Consider the following 24,305-nt stretch of genomic DNA (forward strand, 5'->3'; position numbering starts at 1 on the left):
CCACGATTCCAAGACTCTTTCATAATATTGCTATGATAGGGAAAAAGGCCCTACTACGCAGATGGCTCGAGGAATCTGTTCCATCAGAGGAGGAGGTGGTCAATCAGATTAAAAAGCTGCTCAATATTGAACAGTTGGAAGCCGAAAGAAATAAGGACGAACTAACGGGAAACTTTTTTAAAAAATGGAAGAGATTTATAGTACAACAGTATGGAGTTGCAGAAATACGGAAAGTGGTATCTCCTTTCACTAATATGGAATGGTATCTACTGGGAGACTTGCAAGGCACATTGGGAAAGCTGAAAATACACACGCAGTAGAGACACAACAGTAGGGCGAGACGAGGGTTTCAGAGAAATAGGGCTTCAAACGGGAATCAGAATATAGAGGAGCTGTGTGTTCTTTTGCGACTTATACCTGGTGTTCAGCGTATTAAAAATGTTGGGGGGGATAAAGTGGGAATAAAAGAGAGTGGGTTAAGACAAGGGTGGGTAAATTGGTACGGTGAATTTATTCTTGTTCAAATGTTAGACATATTGTAATAATTCTGAAAAATGCAATAAAAATGTATGTTTAAAAAAAAAAAAAAAATCACACGGAACGTGTGTCCGTGTGGTAAGTACGTGTGTGCGCTTTTCTACACGGACAACATGTCCGGTTTTGGCCGGCAGCACGCGGGCACGGACCCACTTTAGTCTATGGGTCTGTGCCTGCACGTACCGCACACGGAGTATGTCCGTGTTCAGCACGTTTCGTGCGTGTGCGTTTTTACACTAGCGATCTTATTTTTTGTTTTTTTTAAATTAAATTCAGTATACTTACCTTTTTTTCTGCGGTTCTCAGTCATACTTACATTGGCGCTCGGTTTTTTTCTTCCCCCCGGCTCATACCGCTCCCCGATCACCAGCGCGGCGAGGAACAGCTGTGCAGAGAGTACGCGGCAACAATTACTTTGAATATGCCGGCCGCTCATTAATCAATCTCGTATTCCCTGCTTTCCCCACCCACAGGCGCCTGTGATTGGTTGCAGTCAGTCACGCCCCCACGCTGAGTGACAGCTGTCTCACTGCAGCCAATCACAGCAGCCGGTGGGCGTGTCTATACTGTGCAGTAAAATAAATAAATAATTAAAAAAACTGGCGTGCGGCCCCCCCCCCCCCAATTTTAATACCAGCCAGATAAAGCCATACGCCTGAAGGCTGGTATTCTCAGGATGGGGAGCCCCACGTTATGGGGTGCCCCCCAGCCTAACAATATCAGTCAGCAGCCGCCCAGAATTGCCGCATACATGATATGCAACAGTTCTGGGACTGTACCCGGCTCTTCCCGATTTGCCCTGGTGCGTTGGCAAATCGGGGTAATAAGGAGTTATTGGCAGCCCATAGCTGCCAATAAGTCCTAGATTAATCATGTCAGGCGTCTCCCTGAGATGCCTTCCATGATTAATCTGTAAATTACAGTAAATAAACACACACACACCTGAAAAAATCATTTATTAGAAATAAAAAAAAACACTAACAAATTCCCTCATCATCACCAATTTAATAAGCCCGAAAAAGCCCTCCATGTCCGGCGTACTCCAGGATGGTCCAGCATCGCTTCCAGCTCTGCTGCATGAAGGTGACCGGAGCTGCAGAAGACACCGCCGCTCCTGACAGCTCCACGCAGCTAATGAAGGGAATAGCGCGATCAGCTGTATTCAGCGTTGGCCGCGAGTAACCTCAGCTGATCGCGCTATTCCCTTCATTTGCTGCGTGGAGATGAAAGAATAAATGATTTTTTCAGGTGTGTGTGTGTATATTTACTGTAATTTACAGATTAATCATGGAAGGCATCTCGGGGGAGACGCCTGACATGATTAATCTAGGACTTATTGGCAGCTATGGGCTGCCAAAAACTCCTTATTACCCCGATTTGCCAACGCACCAGGGCAAATCGGGAAGAGCCAGGTACAGTCCCAGAACTGTCGCATATAATGTATGCGGCAATTCTGGGCGGCTGCTGACCGATATTGTTAGGCTGGGGGGCTCCCCATAACGTGGGGCTCCCCATCCTGAGAATACCAGCCTTCAGCCGTATGGCTTTATCTGGCTGGTATTAAAATTGGGGGGGACCGCACGCCAGTTTTTTTTAATTATTTATTTATTTTACTGCACAGTATAGACACGCCCACCGGCTGCTGTGATTGGGTGCAGTGAGACATCTGTCACTCAGCGTGGGGGGCGTGTCTGACTGCAACCAATCACAGGCGCCTGTGGGTGGGGAAAGCAGGGAATACGAGATTGATTAATGAGTGGCCGGCATATTCAAAGTAATTGTTGCCGCGTATTCTCTGCACAGCTGTTCCTCGCCGCGCTGGTGATCGGGGAGCGGTAAGTATGAGGGCTGCTCACTTCAGTCACTCGGGGGATTAGCGGTCACTGGTGAATCCTTCACAGGTGACCGCTAATCAGTACGCGGCACACAGACAGAGCCGCGGCATGACAATGAAGTCGGGTGAAGTTCCCCCGAGTTCATTCTCATCGCGCAACTCTGTCTGCTGTCAGCCGACATGTATCAACGACATTGTGCAACACACAAACGGACATTCCACACGGACATTCCACGTACACATACCACGGGCATTTTACACACAAACACGGACATTTTACACGTACACACGGCTCGCATACGCCATCACACGGATGCCATAAGTACCGGAGAAACGCCCCAAAACCACGGAACACGGACCTGAAAAACGGACTGTGTCACATGGACGTTTTTTTTGCGGAAGTGTGTTTTAGGCCTAAAGTGAAGTCTGAACAATTAACAATTAACACATATCCCCAGCATATCATTTCACTGTTCTACATTTCATGATTACACTTAATTCCAACACACATTTTTTCTTTATGTTCTATGTGTCTGCATAAGATCCCGTATGCCTCACTCAACATCTCTATCCAGTCTCCGCTCTAATTCCCTTTTTCCCCATTTGCTATGCCATTTTCTCATGAATTCCTTTTTTTCCTTATACGCTCTCATGAACTTCATTACCCCTCTTTCTACCCCATTCAATACCTACCGGCTGGTATGGAGTAATGGTTATATATAAATCCCATTATGTCCAATACCTTTTTTTTGCAGGTTCGCATTCGGATCTGCATTTTTTCTGCACACAAAATTTTCTTGCAATCTATAGAAACGACACAAAACCCCTCTTTTTTGATTTATTTTATTTATTGATTTATTTTCATTGTACACCTGTTTTGTGTACACATGTTAATGGGAATCACTCTCCCCGCTTCCTTTTTTCTCTTCTCGCTTTGCTTTTTCTTTTCTTCTTTTTTCATGATCTTTACAGCTTATTCCACGTGTCTATGAGTCACCGCTCTGATACCATGTGGTTGTTTGACCTCAGAAGTTGCTAACGTGGAAGTATAAATTCTTCTATAAGTAACCAGGCTGTAAGCTGCATGTATGATTTTTTTTTCCCCTGAAGAAGGAGACGGTCCTTGTCTCTGAAACGCGTTGGATTGACTAAAATAAAAAAGATTTTTTATCTTACTGACATCAGTGATCCTTTAGCGCGGCATTAAACCCGTTTTTCTTTCCTATATTATATTTTCTACTGCATCCTGCACGGGGCCGCTGCTTGGACCACGCGGTCACTCACATGCTTGCTAAGGAGTTGTGACTAACACAACCCGACCAGGTGAGTGTACCTCTCTTTACTTCTAACGCTTTCGGGTAAGACCCTATTGCGCCTTCTGTCTCCCCATTTTTAGCATTCGTTTCATTGATGTAGCAATGCCACTTGCAATTAACCCTCCTCTTTGGGACAGGCGAAACATCAGGTTCTTCCACTCCTTTAAGAAAATACCTGGAGTTCAGTCCTCTGCTTGTAAGTTTTTAGTCACTGTAAATGGGTGCTCTACCAATTTTTCCAGCTCAATCACCTGATTCCACTGACTTTCATTTAGCGTCAGTTGAGGGTTAGCCATGTCTACAAGAAAGGTTTTCAGTTCAACCAAGCGCTGAATCATTAAGTAAGTACTGCCCCATCGTGTGGCTTGATCAATAATTTCCCCTTTTCCAGCACGTCTCTTCAAAATTGAGTCACCTTTAGGGGTTCTGGCAACAGTAGCCAATTTTCTCACCTTGCCAATCAGTGCAGCAGCATGTCCTTCTTGCATACTGTCTCTTATAGCCAGCTGTAGCGTATGCACAACACAGCGCATGTGATGAATGAAAGAACATATTGACACAGTTTCAACAAGATCATCTAAACCAGGGGTCTCAAACACGCAGCCCGCGGGCCGCATGCAGCCCTTCAGGTGGCTTCTTGCGGCCCGCAGACCTGGTAAAGATGGCGACCGGTGCAGGGGCCGCAGCTGCCAGTTATTTATTTCAGCCTACAGTTTTGTCTTTGCCGCGCACAGTGAAGTTCTCACTGCAGAACGCAATAACAGCCGCCTGCCAATCAGAGGCAAGCACCTGCTGCATATGACCTCAGATGAGTGCCTGTGATTGGCCAGTGGCTATTGTGCAGTGAGAACTGCTTTGCACGCGCCGGCCGAAAGTTCAGCGATGACAGCAGCTGTGATCATTACCGGGTCCACATGCCTGCGTGCTGCTGACAGCAGGTGAGAAGAATGTTTTTGTGTGTGTGGGGTTCTGTGTTGCTGGCTGAGGCTGCAGTGTGTGTGGGTGGGGGTGTGTGTGTGAGAGCTGAGGCTGCACAGGGTGGGGGTGGTGGTGTTAGCTGAGGCTGCACAGGGTGGGGGTGGTGGTGTTAGCTGAGGCTGCACAGGGTGGGGGTGGTGGTGTTAGCTGAGGCTGCACAGGGTGGGGGTGGTGGTGTTAGCTGAGGCTGCACAGGGTGGGGGTGGTGGTGTTAGCTGAGGCTGCACAGGGTGGGGGTGGTGGTGTTAGCTGAGGCTGCACAGGGTGGGGGTGGTGGTGTTAGCTGAGGCTGCACAGGGTGGGGGTGGTGGTGTTAGCTGAGGCTGCACAGGGTGGGGGTGGTGGTGTTAGCTGAGGCTGCACAGGGTGGGGGTGGTGGTGTTAGCTGAGGCTGCACAGGGTGGGGGTGGTGGTGTTAGCTGAGGCTGCACAGGGTGGGGGTGGTGGTGTTAGCTGAGGCTGCACAGGGTGGGGGTGGTGGTGTTAGCTGAGGCTGCACAGGGTGGGGGTGGTGGTGTTAGCTGAGGCTGCACAGGGTGGGGGTGGTGGTGTTAGCTGAGGCTGCACAGGGTGGGGGTGGTGGTGTTAGCTGAGGCTGCACAGGGTGGGGGTGGTGGTGTTAGCTGAGGCTGCACAGGGTGGGGGTGGTGGTGTTAGCTGAGGCTGCACAGGGTGGGGGTGGTGGTGTTAGCTGAGGCTGCACAGGGTGGGGGTGGTGGTGTTAGCTGAGGCTGCACAGGGTGGGGGTGGTGGTGTTAGCTGAGGCTGCACAGGGTGGGGGTGGTGGTGTTAGCTGAGGCTGCACAGGGTGGGGGTGGTGGTGTTAGCTGAGGCTGCACAGGGTGGGGGTGGTGGTGTTAGCTGAGGCTGCACAGGGTGGGGGTGGTGGTGTTAGCTGAGGCTGCACAGGGTGGGGGTGGTGGTGTTAGCTGAGGCTGCACAGGGTGGGGGTGGTGGTGTTAGCTGAGGCTGCACAGGGTGGGGGTGGTGGTGTTAGCTGAGGCTGCACAGGGTGGGGGTGGTGGTGTTAGCTGAGGCTGCACAGGGTGGGGGTGGTGGTGTTAGCTGAGGCTGCACAGGGTGGGGGTGGTGGTGTTAGCTGAGGCTGCACAGGGTGGGGGTGGTGGTGTTAGCTGAGGCTGCACAGGGTGGGGGTGGTGGTGTTAGCTGAGGCTGCACAGGGTGGGGGTGGTGGTGTTAGCTGAGGCTGCACAGGGTGGGGGTGGTGGTGTTAGCTGAGGCTGCACAGGGTGGGGGGGGGTGGTGTTAGCTGAGGCTGCACAGGGTGGGGGTGGTGGTGTTAGCTGAGGCTGCACAGGGTGGGGGGGTGGTGTTAGCTGAGGCTGCACAGGGTGGGGGGGGGTGGTGTTAGCTGAGGCTGCACAGGGTGGGGGGGGGGTGGTGTTAGCTGAGGCTGCACAGGGTGGGGGGGGGTGGTGTTAGCTGAGGCTGCACAGGGTGGGGGGGTGGTGTTAGCTGAGGCTGCACAGGGTGGGGGGGGTGGTGTTAGCTGAGGCTGCACAGGGTGGGGGGGGGTGGTGTTAGCTGAGGCTGCACAGGGTGGGGGGGGTGGTGTTAGCTGAGGCTGCACAGGGTGGGGGGGGTGTTAACTGAGGCTGCACAGGGTGGGGGGGGGGTGTTAGCTGAGGCTGCACAGGGTGGGGGGGGGGTGTTAGCTGAGGCTGCACAGGGTGGGGGGGGGGGGGTGTTAGCTGAGGCTGCACAGGGTGGGGGGGGGTGGTGTTAGCTGAGGCTGCACAGGGTGGGGGGGGTGGTGTTAGCTGAGGCTGCACAGGGTGGGGGGGGGGTGTTAGCTGAGGCTGCACAGGGTGGGGGGGGGGTGGTAGCTGAGGCTGCACAGGGTGGAGGGGGGGTGGTGGTGTTAGCTGAGGCTGCACAGGGTGGAGGGGGGGTGGTGGTGTTAGCTGAGGCTGCACAGGGTGGGGGGGGGTGGTGTTAGCTGAGGCTGCACAGGGTGGGGGGGGGGTGGTGTTAGCTGAGGCTGCACAGGGTGGGGGGGGTGGTGTTAGCTGAGGCTGCACAGGGTGGGGGGGGGTGGTGTTAGCTGAGGCTGCACAGGGTGGGGGGGGTGGTGTTAGCTGAGGCTGCACAGGGTGGGGGGGGGTGGTGGTGTTAGCTGAGGCTGCACAGGGTGGGGGGGGGTGGTGTTAGCTGAGGCTGCACAGGGTGGGGGGGGGTGGTGGTGTTAGCTGAGGCTGCATAGGGTGGGTGGGGGGTGGTGGTGTTAGCTGAGGCTGCACAGGGTGGGGGGAGGGGGTGGTGTTAGCTGAGGCTGCACAGGGTGGGGGGGGTGTTAGCTGAGGCTGCACAGGGTGGGGGGGGTGTTAGCTGAGGCTGCACAGGGTGGGGGGGGTGTTAGCTGAGGCTGCACAGGGTGGGGGGGGGGTGTTAGCTGAGGCTGCACAGGGTGGGGGGGGGTGTTAGCTGAGGCTGCACAGGGTGGGGGGGGGTGTTAGCTGAGGCTGCACAGGGTGGGGGGGGGTGTTAGCTGAGGCTGCACAGGGTGGGGGGGGTGTTAGCTGAGGCTGCACAGGGTGGGGGGGGGTGTTAGCTGAGGCTGCACAGGGTGGGGGGGGGGTGTTAGCTGAGGCTGCACAGGGTGGGGGGGGGTGTTAGCTGAGGCTGCACAGGGTGGGGGGGGTGTTAGCTGAGGCTGCACAGGGTGGGGGGGGTGTTAGCTGAGGCTGCACAGGGTGGGGGGGGGGTGTTAGCTGAGGCTGCACAGGGTGGGGGGGGGGGTGGTGGTGTTAGCCGAGGCTGCACAGGGTGGGGGGGGTGGTGTTGGCTGAGGCTGCACAGGGTGGGGGGGGGGTGTTAGCTGAGGCTGCACAGGGTGGGGGGGGGGGGTGGTGGTGTTAGCTGAGGCTGCACAGGGTGGGGGGGGGTGGTGGTGTTAGCTGAGGCTGCACAGGGTGGGGGGGGTGGTGTTAGCTGAGGCTGCACAGGGTGGGGTGGGGGGGGTGTTAAGGCCCCGTCACACTAAGCAACATCGCTAGCAACATCGCTGCTAACGAACAACTTTTGTGACGTTGCTAGCGATGTTGCTGTGTGTGACATCCAGCAACAACCTGGCCCCTGCTGTGAGGTCGTTGGTTGTTGCTGAATGTCCTGGGCCATTTTTTAGTTGTTGCTGTCCTGCTGTGAAGCACAGATCGCTGTGTGTGACAGCGAGACAGCAACAACTAAATGTGCAGGCAGCAGGAGCCGGCTTCTGCAGAGGCTGGTAACCAATGTAAACATCGGGTAACCAAGAAGCCCTGTCCTTGGTTACCTGATATTTACCTTTGATACCAGCCTCCGCCGCTCTCACTGTCAGTGCCGGCTCCTGCTCTGTGCACATGTAGCTGCAGGACACATCGGGTTAATTAACCCGATGTGTGCTGTAGCTAGGAGAGCAAGGAGCCAGCGCTAAGCATTGTGCGCTGCTCCCTGCTCTGTGCACATTTAGCTGCAGCACACATCGGGTAATTAACCCGATGTGTGCTGTACTAGGAGAGCAGGGAGCCAGCGCTCAGTGTGCGCTGCTCCCTGCTCTCTGCACGTGTAGCTGCGTGAGCTGGTAACCAAGGTAAATATCGGGTTGGTTACCCGATATTTACCTTAGTTACCAAGCGCAGCATCTTCCACGCGGCGCTGGGGGCTGGTCACTGGTTGCTGGTGAGCTCACCAGCAACTCGTGTAGCCACGCTCCAGCGATCCCTGCCAGGTCAGGTTGCTGGTGGGATCGCTGGAGCGTTGCAGTGTGACATCTCACCAGCAACCTCCTAGCAACTTACCAGCGATCCCTATCGTTGTTGGGATCGCTGGTAAGTTGCTTAGTGTGACTGGACCTTTAGCTGAGGCTGCACAGGGTGGGGGGGGGGGGGTGTTAGCTGAGGCTGCACAGGGGGGGGGGGGTGGTGTTAGCTGAGGCTGCACAGGGTGGGGGGGGGTGGTTTTAGCTGAGGCTGCACAGGGTGGGGGGGGGTGGTGTTAGCTGAGGCTGCACAGGGTGGGGTGTGTGTGTGTTAGCTGAGGCTGCGGCACATTGCTACAAGGGGACAAGGATGCGCACATTTTTACAGCATGGGAAACAAGATGGGGCACATTACTACAAGATGTTGGCCAAAATTACTATGCGGTGGTTATTGTAAAACTGTATTACTTACAAAAAGGGGAAAAAATGTAAAAAAAAAAGTGTGTATGTATGTAGAGATATATATATATATATATATATATATATATATATATATATATAAAATTACACTACACATTTGTTATAATGGACAAATGAAAAATGTTCAAAAACAGTGATTCAAGGGTGTATAGAAAGAAAAAATTGTACCACTACCAATGTCACTTTGTCCTGAAAGGAATGCGGCCCCTCAAATTATTTTTTTCCTGTGTGCGGCCCATACACCCAACCGAGTTTGAGACCCCTGATCTAAACTATCATGTTGCTGTTCATCTGAAGCAACTTCAGTTTGCTCCTCAGTTACAATACTGTGTTCCTCTATTTCAAACATTTCTGTGTCTGTGGACCCAGAATGTTTTTCTAGCTGCTGGTCACCATCATTACTCTCATTCATTAGCTTAATAGTACTTATCATATTTGAAGCATTGTCAGTTACGACAGAAAGAACTTGCTCTTTTTTAAGTTCATAGTCTTGCAGAACCTTTTCCACCAAGACCTGGAGAAACTCACTGGTGTGATGAGCTTTGGTGTCTTTTACTGCCAATGTCTTGGTAACTATTTCATTTTTGTCACAAACAAATCGGACATTAATGGCAAAATAGTTCACTCTGACGTGTGCAGGCATCCATTTTAAGAAACAGAAAGCGTCCCTTGAGAGTTTTTTTAAGTTTTCCCTTTTGTTTAAAAGCGTATTCGATTACTAACTTTCTAATACTCTCTCTCTCCAGAGAAACAACAAGCTTGCGGGCCATTTCCCCATTCAGACACATAAAAGCTGGTCGTGAAAATAATGAAATAGGCACACTATCCTTTACAACAAGCTCTATGATCTGTTTTTTTAAATGTATCTACTGTCATTGTCACAGCAACTTTGTCACTGACAAAATATCATGCAACTGATGGCTGCAAAGTTCTCTGCTCCTTTGTTTGGCTGGAAGAGCTGGGCACTGGTTCATTGGTTTGGATGCAGTCTCTCATCCACTGCTTTCAAAAGTACTTCTGGATGAAAGCGCTGTAAATGTCTCTAGATTAGAAGCTCTGGTAAGAGCATTTTTATCTTTGCCTGAATATGCACTCATCTTGGCTTCACAGCATTTGTTTTCGTCTGGATCATTTGTCATACACTGACAGACAATGTTTTCTATCTTGAGTGATGGTGAAATGTTCAAATACAGCTGAATTAATGTGATGCTTCTTTGACATTCTCAGGTTTTTAATTCTGCATTCACAATCCATATGACAATTGTTTTTCCTAAAAACAATTGTACAAAATTATGGCCAGGTCGTACAACTGATATAGTGGTCAGTAATACTGTTATTATTTCTCATGTACTCACAGTTAAGGCGGCTTTCACACTACGTCTTTTTAACATGCGTCATGAACGTTTTTTTAACGCAAAAACGGATCCAGTACAAATGCGTTTTCATTTCAATGCATTTGCAATGGACTCGCGTTAACATGCGTTCACCTGCGTTTGCGTGCGTTATAGTGAGGATCCAGCGACTTGCAGTTTTTTAGCATCTTTCAAAAACACTACTTGTAGCGTTTTTGAGCTGCGTCCAAATACTGCAAATTGCTGGATCCTGACTAAACAGCACGCAACCGCATGTGAACGCTGCATGCTGATAGACAGGATCCTGCTTGCTCTACTGAGCATGCACAGAAGCCAGCCTCCGTGATCAGTCTCTCACTCCTCCCTCTCTCCTCCCTCTCTGTCTCTCCCCCTCCCTTTCCCCCACCTGAGAGCTGCGGACACTCGTTATCAAGGTAAACATCAGTTAACCACGGTCTTAGTTACCCGATGTTTACGTTGGTTACGTGTGCAGGGAGCTGGCTCCTAGCAGCTGCAGAAGCTCGTAACCAAAGTAAATATCGGGTATCCAAGCAAGTATACCCGATGTTTACCTTGGTTACGAGCCTCACAGCTGTCAGAAGCCGGCTCCCAGTCTGGCACGTTTAGTTCCCCTCACTCCCGATCACATGACTCCAATTCCTGCCCCTAAACATCCAGTGACAGGATCCTGCAAAATAACACATGCGTTTGCATGCGTTTTTTGCTGTAAAAGCAGGATCCGCTTTTGCAGCAAAAAAACATTCAGGATGCATGTTAAAAAGACGTAGTGTGAAAGCAGCCTAAGGCTATGTGCGCACAGTGCGTTTTTCACGGCGTTTTTGCGCGTCTTTCGGGTGCGTTTTTGGCCTCAAAACTGCAGGACTTTGCTTCCCCAGCAAAGTCTGAGTTTTCATTTTTGCTGTGCCCACACATCTGTTTTTTTTTCAGCTGCGTTTTTGTGGTGCCACAAAAACGCAGCATGTCAATTATTCCCGCGTTTTTCACTGCGCTTTTCATCCATTGAGTGCAATGGGAGGTTGAAAGACGCAATGAGAAACGCAAATTGCAAATATAGCTGCGTTTTGGTGCGTTTCTAAGACCAAAAACGCAGCTATAAACGCAGGAGGTGGGTAGTAAAGTGACGTGTACAGGAAGAGGATTCCTTCTGTCAGTAAACACAGAAGCGTGAATCCTCCCGGTACCGTCACCGCCGCGTCCACCTCCCGTCCTGTGCATGTCTGCTGCCGTGCGGCGCCATGTCTGGGCGGGAGGTGGAAGCGGCAATCAAAAGTGAACCGTAGAAAAAAAAAAAAAAAAAAAAAAAAAGTTATACTCACCTGTCTGCAGGGTCCCGGTGCCATGTCCGCTCCCAGATTCTGTCACGGTATCGCCGCTCCGGCAGTGTGCAGTCTCCCCGGGTACGTATGCCTGCAGGATGCAGGACCTGGCGACGGATCACCTGATGCAGTCCCCTGACGCATCAGCTGATCGTAAGTCTCGGGGTGACGCCAGCGGCCAGCCGGCTTCACCTATCAGCGGATGCGTCAGGAGACTTCATCCCTGATTACCGGCAGCTGCTGCAGCGATCGGACAGGATCAGACTCCCGCCCCATCGCTCCAGGAGCTGCCGGTAATCAGCACATAAGTGAGTATTTTTTTATTTTTTTCTTGCACCGATGCATCAGCTGATTGTATAATCGGCTTTTATATAATCAGCTGATGTGTGATGGGATTCAGGCACTTGATCCTGACACATCATCTGATCGCTTTGCCTTCCAGCAAACCGATCAGATGATATTGGATCCGGATTGGACAGCGCGGGACCCTGACCCAGGATTACTGCGGAGGGGGGTTCTTTATTTCAATAAAGATGGAGTCACTAATTGTGTTGTGTTTTATTTCTAATAAAAATATTTTTCTGTGTGTTGTGGTTTTTTTTTATCTTTACTAGAAATTCATGGTGGCCATGTCTAATATTGGCGTGACACCATGAATTTCGAGCTTAGGGCCAGCTATACAGCTAGCCCTAACCCCATTATTACCCAGCGAGCCACCCGGCATCAGGGCAGCTGGAAGAGTTGGATACAGCGCCAGAAGATGGCGCTTCTATGAAAGCGCCATTTCCTGGGGTGGCTGCGGGACTGCAATTCACAGCGAGGGTGCCCAGAAAGCATGGGCACCCTGCACTGTGGATTCCAATCCCCAGCTGCCTAGTTGTACCCGGCTGGACACAAAAATTAGGCGAAGCTCACGTCATTTTTTTTTAAAATTATTTCATGAAATTCATGAAATAATTAAAAAAAAAAGGGCTTCTCTATATTTTTGGTTCCCAGCCGGGTACAAATAGGCAGCTGGGGGTTGGGGGCAGCCCGTACCTGCCTGCTGTACCCGGCTAGCATACAAAAATATGGGAAAGCCCACGTCATTTTTTTTGGGGGGGGGGGGGCAAAGAAATCCTGCATACAGTCCTGGAAGGAGGATGCTGAGCCTTATAGTTCGACAGCTGCTGTATGCTCTCCTGCATACACTATTGGATGGAGGATGCTGAGCCTTGCAGTTCTGCAGCTGCTGTCTGCTCTCCTGCATACACTATTGGATGGAGGATGCTAAGCCTTGTAGGTCTGCTACCCCTGACTCTCCCTCCAGCATACAGTCCTGGATGGAGCACATTGAGCCTTGTAGTTCTGCAGCTGCTGTCTGCTCTCCTGCATGCACTATTGGATGGAGTATGCTGAGACTTGTAGTTCTGCCGCTGTCTGCTCTCCTGCATACATTAGTGGAGAATGAAGAACATATTGAAGAAGGAAAGGACATCAGACCTTTTTTTTTTTTGTTCACTGATAAAAAACGCATAAAGACGCAGTGAGCAAAAACGCAGCACAACGCAGCAAAAAACGCACCAAATCGCGGCAAAACGCGCGCGTTTTTTGCTGCTTTTTTTGACGCGGGTGCGTTTTTGTGCGTTTTTTTGCCGCAAAAACGCACAAAAACGCAGCGTCAAAAAACGCAGTGTGTGAACCTAGCCTAACTGATGCAAAGTTTGTTGAAAGGATAATACTTCTTACAGTCTTCCTCTTCTGAGTAGCAGGCAGCTGTGAGATGCTTGGAAGACGCACACCTAGTATGATCTAGTCTAGAGGAGGAGCTTTACTACTAAGAATTAGCAACACATTTTCACTTTCAGTTTCATACATTGTAAGTAGGGGGGTTTGGGGCAGCATGAGGTTAACCAAGTATAAGATTAGATAAGGGCAGACGATGCTGAAGTTGGTTTCTTATTCGTCCAGTTTCTTATTCGGGGCTGAAGTTGGTTTCTTATTCGTCAGTTTCTTATTCGTCAATTTAGTTTTTTCAGTTTTTTATGCATTTATCAACAAAAATGACACATCACAATAATAAAATACAATGCACTGATGAGCCCTAATATACATACACTCAAAACCAGCTGTGAAAATTATGAAACTGGCAAAAAAATGGGCATCAAAGTGGGCACTGTTGAGGAGAGCCATAAAATGAAATACTTAATTAACCTCTGGACATAGAGCATTGTGGAAAATATGTCGATTTGCCTTACATAATTCAGGTTTCAGATCATATACATGACACAGATATAAAGGTGGCTGTCATTGCCTGTTTCTCCACACCTTGCCTGGAATGCAAGGAATGTCCAGGTGTAAGAAGATACCATATAAGAGAAGACCAAACCAAAGATCAGATGACATTACAGACCAGACCATCCAGCATGGATCCACCAGATGACGTCCCTCCCATCACCATCACCATGGATCCATCCAATGATGTCATAGACCCGCCTACAATGACGCCTACCAATCAGCTCATGGACTAATACATTGTTCGACCCACTGACCAATGAACACATCCGGACATGCCCCTTTGCAAGGTTATATCAGAGCAAGCTCAGTTGTAATAAAGCAGAGCATGGGCTGACTTCTGTCGAGGAAAGATGAATATCCGACTGTGTCCGATCTCATTTTTCAAGCATGCACTCGACCCACACCAATTAGACCAGGCAGTAGGCAACTAGTGATCTCTGGTTAAGAGTTCACCTTAACAGGCACCAAAGTATGTTAGTGAAAGGGTTAAATGGCTTTGGGCCACTGATCTAACACCACAATTACCTATCTAGTGATGCCTCTAATCAAACTCAAGTGTTTCCAGCCTGGCCCAAAGGGGTTCTGGGCATCAGAACTGGCATCAAAGTGGGCACACAGCCAATTTTCACAGATTTGAATAAGTAACCAGTGTTTTTGAGGGGTTAAATGGCTTTGGGCCACTGAGCTCACACCACATTTACATACCTAGTGATGCCACACATCAAATTCAGATCACTTTAGCCTGGCCCAAACAGGTTCTGGGCATCAGAACTGGCATCAAAGTGGGCAAAACCCCAGTTTTCACAGATTTGAATAAGTAACCAGTGTTTTTGAGGGGTTAAATGGCTTTGGGCTACTGATCTCACACCACATTTACATACCTAGTGATGCCACACATCAAATTCAGATCACTCCAGCCTGTTTGGGCAAGGCTGGAGTGATCTGAATTTGATGTGGGGCATCACTAGGTATGTAAATGTGGTGTGAGATCAGTGGCCCAAAGCCATTTAACCCCTCAAAAACACTGGTTACTTATTCAAATCTGTGAAAACTGGGGTTTTGCCCACTTTGATGCCAGTTTTGATGCCCAGAACCCCTTTGGGCCAGGCTGGAGACACTTGAGTTTGATTAGAGGCATCACTAGATATGCAATTGTGGTGTTAGATCAGTGGCCCAAAGCCATTTAACCCTTTCACTAACATACTTCGGTGCCCACTTTGATGCCCATTTTTTTGCCAGTTTTTTTTATTTTCGCAGCTGGTTTTGAGTGTATGTATATTAGGGCTCATCAGTGCATTGTATTTTATTATTGTGATGTGTCATTTTTGTTGATAAATGCATAAAAAACTGAAAAAACTAAATTGCCGAATAAGAAACTGACGAATAAGAAACCAACTTCAGCCCCGAATAAGAAACTGGACGAATAAGAAACCAACTTCAGCATCGTTAAGGGCAGTGGAGAACAGTGACACACAAGAAGTAAGAAATGTCTATCTCCAGCAGAACTGCTTATCACTGTTGTTCATAGTTTGATAGAACATATATATTTGAGTAACATTTATAAAATTCATATGAAAGTTCAATTATGAAATATTAATACATTTTTTTTTTAAAGCTGGAGTCGGAGTCGGTACATTTCTACCGACTCCAACCAAAACTAACTCCGACTCCACAGCCCTGGTCAGACCTGTCAGGAAGATAATGAAGAAGAGAGGATCCACTATAGTAGTCTGAGTGTTCTCCATTGTATCAGAGACAGAAAGAATAGAATCACTTTTTCTGATGCAGAATATTAGCATCTTCCGGTTGATACCTGAGGTACCAAGAGAGACGGAGCCTCCTCCCATTTTATCTAAAGTACTTTGACAGATAGACTCCCTTCATTATACTGAGGTAACTGACAGATGGAGCCTCCTCCATTATATCTAAAGTATGTTGAATTCAGAAGTCTGTCTCAGGCTATGTGCACACGCTGCGGATTTGGTTCCAGACATTCTGCAACCAAATCTGCATGTTCTGGCAGGAAAAGCACTACGGTAAAAAAGCACAGTTTTGCAGCGTTTTTTTCCTTGCCTTTAACCCCTTCACGACCGGCCGATTTTTCGCTTTCCGTTTTTTTTTCGCCATTCTTTTTCTGAGAGACGTAACTTTTTTATTTTTCAGTCAATATGGTCATGTGAGGGCTCATTTTTTGCTGAACGAGCTGTACTTTTAAATGAAACCATAACTTTTACCATATAGTGTACTGGAAAACGGCAAAAAAAATCCAAATGCAGAAAAATTGCAAAAAAAGTGCGATAGTACTATTGTTTTTGAGATATTTTATTCACTGTGTTCACTATATGGTAAAACTGATGTGTGGGTGTGATGCCTCAGGTCAGTGCGAGTTCGTAGACACCAAACATGTAAAGGTTTACTTTTATATAAGGGGTTAAAAAAATTGGAAGTTTGTCCGAAAAAAAGTGGCGCACGTTTTACGCTATATTCCGTGACCCGTAGCGTTCTCATTTTTCGGGATCTATGGCTCAGTGAAGGCTTATTTTTTGTGTCTCAAGTTGACGTTTTTAACGGTACCATTTTTGCGCAGATGCTACGTTTTGATCGCCTCTTATTGCATTTTGCGCAAAAGTTGTGGCGACAAAAACGTCGTTTTGGCGTTTTGAATTTTTTTGCCGCTACACCGTATACTGATCAGATTAATTTATTTTTTATTTTTATAGATCGGGCGTTTCTGAACGCGGTGATGCCAAATGTGTGTATATTTTTTTTATTTTTTTAACCCTTTAATTTTCAATGGGGCGAATGGGGGGTGATTTGAACTTTTAGGTTTTTTTTTAATTTTTTAAAACTTTTTTTAACCTTTTTTTTATTTTACTAGTCCCCCTAGGGGGCTATAGTGATCAGCAATCAGATCGCTCTCATCTATCTGCTTATCACAGCTACACAGCTGTAAACAGCAGATGCGCTCACTTTCTTTTTCACTGGGCCGCGGGCACAGTGAAAGTAATTCATGTGTAGTACAGGAGTCATCACATGAAACTGTGCTACCATGACAACTACCGGAAGTCACGTGATCACGTCACATGACTTCCGGTATCGGGCGGTAAGTAAAAGTTTACCGCGATCGCGCTTATAACGGCGCTGTCACATATTGACAGCGCCATTTAAGGGGTTAAATGATACGAGCAGATAACGATTCTGCTCGTGCCTAGCAGGCACACATCTCAGCTGTGAAAATCAGCTGAGAAGTGCGCCGATCGCGGCATGCTGCCGACGGCAGACCGCGGGTAGTAACATTATGACCGCTAGGACGTAATTTTACTGCCCGTGGTCGTTAAGGGGTTAATGGTGAAAACGTATAAAGAATTGGACATGCTGCAGATTTTTTTTTTCTGCAAAGAAAAAATCCTGAACATGTGCACAAAACGTCGGGATTCTCAGACTTTGCTGGTATAAGGATTTCCTTTCTGATTTGTGAAAATCTGCGAGCAAAAATGCAACATGTGCACACAGTCTTAAGCCCCTTTCACACATCAGTTTTTTGCCAGTCACAATCCGTTGAATTTTGGAAAAAAAAACAAAAACAACCGGATCCGGCGACTGATGCCGCTGGATCCATTTTTTTCACATAGACTTACCGTATATAAGCGACGGATCGCGAAAAATGGCCAAACGTTTCCTTCCTCGACGGATCCGTCGAAAAATGTTTGTCCGTCAGACGGAGACAATATCCACAGTAATTTTTTTGTGTACGTCGAAGAAACGGACAATGACTGATCCGTCGCCATCCATTGTTTGGTAGAATGGAAGCCTATGAGCGCAGAATCAGTCGTCATCCTTCAAATGACGGAATCCGGCGACTGATTCAATTTTTTTTTAACTGAGCATGCTCCAATTATTTAGCCAATAGCAAGTCGGATCCGTCGTAAAACGGATCCGTTGCATCAGTTTAGCCACAATCTGCGATGGATCCATCGATTAAAGCGGATTGTGACTGATGGCAAAAAAATGATGTGTGAAAGGAGCCGTATGGTCCAAGTTCAGACCATAATGCACGGAATAAATAAGGAATAACGTTTGGAACACCATTCTAAGTCTGAACTGGGTGCAAAAACCTAAAAAAACATCACTACGGGGAGATAAGGTATGCACACCAGTGACTATGTAAGGGGAATACATGAAATAGCAGAAACTGCTGTGTGAATACTGACTTGAAAAATCCAATAGCTATATGTAAGAGTGAAAATGTGAAAAATGGAACCTGCATTACTGCCATGAACATATGAATCAAGAGAAATTTAGCTACTGAATTGATCAATGCAATAGAGCCCCAACACTACGCCAAAGTATTTCTCTACGCTGGGGTCCCTAGCTTGTGTGTGTCCTCTCATGCAGTTAAAAAACGTACCGTGTATGGGAAGCTGAGACCCAGGGTATTTATGCGTATGATATGGATTGGTAATAGGTGTGGTTGGGGAGGGTTCACAAACGAAAAACTACTAACAAATAAAAAAATAACGTTTGGAACTCCATTCTATGTCTGAACTGGGTGCAAAAACCTAAAAAAACATCACTATGGGGAGATAAGGTATGCACACCAGTGACTATGTAAGTGTTAGTAGTTTTTCCTCAGGTGCGCAGAGAGCGAGCGACAATACCGCCTCCATTTTACCTCAGGTGCGCAGAGAGCGAGCGACAATACTGCCTCCATTTTACCTCAGGTGCGCAGAGAGCGAGCGACAATACCGCCTCCATTTTTCCTCAGGTGCGCAGAGAGCGAGCGACAATACCGCCTCCATTTTACCTCAGGTGCGCAAAAGCGAGCGGCGTAACCGCCTCCATTTTTCCTCAGGTGCGCAAAGAGCGAGCGACAACACCGCCTCCATTTTACCTCAGGTGCGCAGAGAGCGAGCGACAACACAGCCTCCATTTTTACCTCAGGTGCGCAGAGAACGAGCGACAACACCGCCTCCATTTTTACCTCAGGTGCGCAGAGAACGAGCGACAACACCGCCTCCATTTTACCTCAGGTGCGCAGAGAGCGAGCGACAATACCACCTCCATTTTACCTCAGGTGCGCAGAGAGCGAGCGACAATACCGCCTCCATTTTACCTCAGGTGCGCAAAGAGCGAGCGGCGTAACCGCCTCCATTTTTCCTCAGGTGCGCAGAGAGCAAGCAAGTGACAGAACCGCCTCCATTTTACCTCAGGTGCGCAGAGAGCAAGCAAGTGACAGAACCGCCTCTATTTTACCTCAGGTGCGCAGAGAGCAAGCAAGTGACAGAACCGCCTCTATTTTACCTCAGGTGCTCAGAGAGTGAGCGACAATACCGCCTCCATTTTTCCTCAGGTGCGCAGAGAGCAAGCAAGTGACAGAACCGCCTCCATTTTACCTCAGGTGCGCAGAGAGCGAGCGACAATACCGCCTCCATTTTTCCTCAGGTGCGCAGAGAGCAAGCAAGTGACAGAACCGCCTCCATTTTACCTCAGGTGCGCAGAGAGCAAGCGACAGAACCGCCTCCATTTTACCTCAGGTGCGCAGAGAGCAAGCAAGTGACAGAACCGCCTCCATTTTACCTCAGGTGCGCAGAGAGCAAGCAAGTGACAGAACCGCCTCTATTTTACCTCAGGTGCGCAGAGAGCAAGCGACAGAACCGCCTCCATTTTACCTCAGGTGCGCAGAGAGCAAGCAAGTGACAGAACCGCCTCCATTTTACCTCAGATGCGCAGAGAGCAAGCAGGTGACAATACCGCCTCCATTTTACCTCAGATGCGCAGAGAGCAAGCAAGTGACAATACCGCCTCCATTTTACCTCAGGTGCGCAGAGAGCAAGCAAGTGACAGAACCGCCTCCATTTTACCTCAGGTGCGCAGAGAGCAAGCAAGTGACAGAACCGCCTCTATTTTACCTCAGGTGCGCAGAGAGCAAGCGACAGAACCGCCTCCATTTTACCTCAGGTGCGCAGAGAGCAAGCGACAGAACCGCCTCCATTTTACCTCAGGTGCGCAGAGAGCAAGCGACAGAACCGCCTCCATTTTACCTCAGGTGCGCAGAGAGCAAGCGACAGAACCGCCTCCATTTTACCTCAGGTGCGCAGAGAGCAAGCAAGTGACAGAACCGCCTCCATTTTACCTCAGATGCGCAGAGAGCAAGCAAGTGACAATACCGCCTCCATTTTACCTCAGATGCGCAGAGAGCAAGCAAGTGACAATACCGCCTCTATTTTTCCTCAGGTGCGCAGAGAGCGAGAAACAATACCGCCTCCATTTTTCCTCAGGTGCGCAGAGAGCGAGCGACAATACCGCCTCCATTTTACCTCAGGTGCTCAGAGAGCGAGCGACAATACTGCCTCCATTTTACCTCAGGTGCGCAGAGAGCAAGCAAGTGACAGAACCGCCTCCATTTTACCTCAGGTGCGCAGAGAGCAAGCAAGTGACAGAACCGCCTCCATTTTACCTCAGGTGCGCAGAGAGCAAGCAAGTGACAGAACCGCCTCCATTTTACCTCAGGTGCGCAGAGAGCAAGCAAGTGACAGAACCGCCTCCATTTTACCTCAGGTGCGCAGAGAGCAAGCAAGTGACAGAACCGCCTCTATTTTACCTCAGGTGCGCAGAGAGCAAGCGACAGAACCGCCTCCATTTTACCTCAGGTGCGCAGAGAGCAAGCGACAGAACCGCCTCCATTTTACCTCAGGTGCGCAGAGAGCAAGCAAGTGACAGAACCGCCTCCATTTTACCTCAGATGCGCAGAGAGCAAGCAAGTGACAATACCGCCTCCATTTTACCTCAGATGCGCAGAGAGCAAGCAAGTGACAATACCGCCTCTATTTTTCCTCAGGTGCGCAGAGAGCGAGAAACAATACCGCCTCCATTTTTCCTCAGGTGCGCAGAGAGCGAGCGACAATACCGCCTCCATTTTACCTCAGGTGCTCAGAGAGCGAGCGACAATACCGCCTCCATTTTACCTCAGGTGCGCAGAGAGCGAGCGACAATACCGCCTCCATTTTACCTCAGGTGCGCAGAGAGCGAGCGACAATACCGCCTCCTTTTTTCCTCAGGTGCGCAGAGAGCGAGCGACAATACCGCCTTCATTTTTCCTCAGGTGCGCAGAGAGCAAGCAAGTGACAGAACCACCTCCATTTTACCTCAGGTGCGCAGAGAGCGAGCGACAATACCGCCTCCATTTTTCCTCAGGTGCGCAGAGAGCGAGCGACAATACCGCCTCCATTTTACCTCAGGTGCGCAGAGAGCGAGCGACAATACCGCCTCCATTTTTCCTCAGGTGCGCAGAGAGCGAGCGACAATACCGCCTCCATTTTACCTCAGGTGCGCAGAGAGCGAGCGACAATACCGCCTCCATTTTACCTCAGGTGCGCAGAGAGCAAGCAAGTGACCGAACCGCCTCCATTTTACCTCAGGTGCGCAGAGAGCAAGCAAGTGACAGAACCGCCTCCATTTTACCTCAGGTGCGCAGAGAGCAAGCAAGTGACCGAACCGCCTCCATTTTACCTCAGGTGCGCAGAGAGCAAGCAAATGACAGAACCGCCTCCATTTTACCTCAGGTGCGCAGAGAGCGAGCGACAATACCGCCTCCATTTTACCTCAGGTGCGCAGAGAGCGAGCGACAATACCGCCTCCATTTTACCTCAGGTGCGCAAAGAGCGAGCGGCGTAACCGCCTCCATTTTTCCTCAGGTGCGCAGAGAGCGAGCGGCGTAACCGCCTCCATTTTTCCTCAGGTGCGCAGAGAGCGAGCGACAATACCGCCTTCATTTTTCCTCAGGTGCGCAGAGAGCAATTTACCTCAGGTGCTCAGAGAGCGAGCGACAATACCGCCTCCATTTTTCCTCAGGTGCGCAAAGAGCGAGCGGCGGAACCGCCTCCATTTTTCCTCAGGTGCGCAAAGAGCGAGCGGCGGAACCGCCTCCATTTTTCCTCAGGTGCGCAAAGAGCGAGCGGCGGAACCGCCTCCATTTTTCCTCAGGTGCGCAAAGAGCGAGCGGCGGAACCGCCTCCATTTTACCTCAGGTGCGCAAAGAGCAAGTGGTCGATGGAACCACCTCCATTTTACCTCAGGTGCGCAAAGAGCGAGCGGCGGAACCGCCTCCATTTTTCCTCAGGTGCGCAAAGAGCGAGCGGCGGAACCGCCTCCATTTTACCTCAGGTGCGCAAAGAGCAAGTGGTCGATGGAACCACCTCCATTTTACCTCAGGTGCTTAATGACGTCACTATATGACCCCAGGTGCAGTGAACCACACGTCAAATAGCAGATCCACAGGTAGCACTCATGGCAGGCTAGTTAGCAAGTGGAAGGAGGAGAACCTGACTGTGTGAGGGGGACAATATGTAGCCTGTGCTTCCTTCATAATTCAGAGAAAAAGTAAACGAAACGATGGCTATTAAAATGCAGCAATGCAAGAACTCCTAAACAAGCTCCGCACTGAAGGGGTTAATAATGCCTGTGTCCGGTGATGGAAACTCTCCACATACCTCCTCCTGCAGAGCCGCGCACTGGATAAAAGTTCAACACAGCCGCTGCTCCAGTGGTGGGACGACGTCACCGGAAGGGGCGGAGCTCGTACAGGGAGCATTAGTGCACGTGTGTGGATGTCGCGTCTGATTGGACTGTCAGGTGATTATGTCACCGGAAGAGGCGGGGCCTCCTCCAGCAGTACCAATGTAGGACGTATCATTGTGCTGTAGGTTGTAGCTAAATCCCAGTGGATAGAAGGACCAGGTCATTATCTATACAGGGATTCAGCTTTCTCTAGTGCTAAATCCCAGAAGGATAAAGGACACATTATTATATTTATATATATATTATTATATTTATTATTATTATTATTATAATATTTATTATTATATACTTCTTTTTTTTTTTTTACATTTTTTTAGCTTTTGATGAGGAAAAAATATTTGGAATTTTTTTATAAAAAAAAATTAACTCCTGTCGCCTAGGTGTTTTGATCGCCTCTTATTGTATTGCAGAGGCCCAAAAAATTATTTAAGGAATTTCAATTATTTTTTTTCTCCCTACGTCATATACTGATCAGATTAATTTATTTTATATTTTGATAAATTGGCCATTTGTGAAAATGGCAATATCAAATATTTATGTATTGGGGTTTTTTTTGGTTTTTTTTATGGAACAAAAGGTGATTTTTTTTGTCATATTTTATGACATATGACGCATCTGCGTCATATGACAGCCATGACTAGTGTGTCTGGCCCGGTGAAGAGGCGGGCTGAGCGAGGCCCGTGGTAATTACTTAGTAAAGCTAAGTCCCAGGCCAGTGCTATAGTATGCAATTAGCCATATGCTGCTGGCAAGATCAGTGGGGCAGAGCACGTCACAGATGCGTTATCCCACTGCCCAGCATGCAGCACCGTGATGAGGTCATCACTCTGCGACCTCATCACACTGCTGCAGGTAACAGAGCAGCAGAGGTGGCGAGAGCTCCAGCAGCTGGCGGGGACAGGTAACCGCTCTGTGAGCTGAAGACAGGAGAGTGACGATTGCCAGGGGTGGTGTGGGAGCCTGTCGACTCCCAGCCACTGCTTTGATTCAGCTGGATGTGCGTTGGAATGTCCACATCAAGATGAAATGCATTGCGGCTCAGAGAGGATGCCATGTGATGTGGGAGCCGAGGAGAGTGAGTATAATGTTTTGTGTTTTTTTTTCTTTTTGTGGCACACAAATATACCAGGAAGAGCCCAACAATGGGACATATATACCAGGAGGACATATACAGTATGTCCACCCATATCCTGTCCACCGCCATTAACTTGAGAACAGCGGCAGCTGTAGGAATAGAAGTGGTGTCTAAGTGTAGTAAAGTAGCCATGCGCTACGCAATGAAACCACCTATAGCGCAACCTGGTGGAAAACAACGGAGTTAGAATTTTTATCTTGAAAACGTAACGAGATACAGAAAAAAAGTGAAATACAAAGTTGTAGGGCATCATCAATTCAATAAGAATCGACACCTTGCATACAGAAAAGCTATGATTAGAACGTATAAAACGGGGAATTACCCTATTATGCAAATAAGTGTGCAATGTCATGCTTGACGAAATACTGTAGACTGCTAATAGTACATACTGTACAGTAAATGGGATTGTTCAAAGGGTTTCCCAACAGACCTCTGTCACGCTGTTCTCTCCAGCGAGACTCAGATGAGTTCCTGGCAGTCGTGAATTTAGGCCCCTGGTTGCACCAGATAGCCCCTGTATAGGGTTTCGCTACTGGTTGCTCCTTTCAGGGAGTCCATTGTACAGCCCAGTGAGTCCACTCCCAGACGCTCGTCACCCCTAAGTGACCATAACACTTGGCTCAGGCTCTGCTGCGATCTTGCAATCGGATCACAGCTGCAGAGAGGGAGAGAGTGATCTTTCCATTTCCTACATTCTGAGCTGATGCGTATATCGCACTGCACTCAGATGTGCAATGTTTCACTTGCACTCATAGACTTGTATGGGTGCGAGTGATCCGACTCGC

At 48.9% G+C, this 24,305-nt stretch overlaps 1 protein-coding gene across 1 annotated transcript in view; it reads right to left on the reverse strand.

Moving 5' to 3' along the window:
- LOC142312827 (uncharacterized) overlaps nt 1–22,364 on the reverse strand; it is a 253,151-nt gene extending 230,787 nt beyond the window's left edge. Inside the window, exon 1 of the mRNA XM_075351813.1 lies at nt 22,298–22,364. The gene's annotated coding sequence lies outside the window, so the exon portion shown is untranslated. The remainder of the gene's footprint in view (nt 1–22,297) is intronic.
- Nucleotides 22,365–24,305: the final 1,941 nt, after the last annotated feature.

Source organism: Anomaloglossus baeobatrachus, chromosome 5 (genome assembly GCF_048569485.1).
Source record: "Anomaloglossus baeobatrachus isolate aAnoBae1 chromosome 5, aAnoBae1.hap1, whole genome shotgun sequence".
NCBI classification, from domain to species: Eukaryota; Metazoa; Chordata; class Amphibia; order Anura; family Aromobatidae; genus Anomaloglossus; species Anomaloglossus baeobatrachus.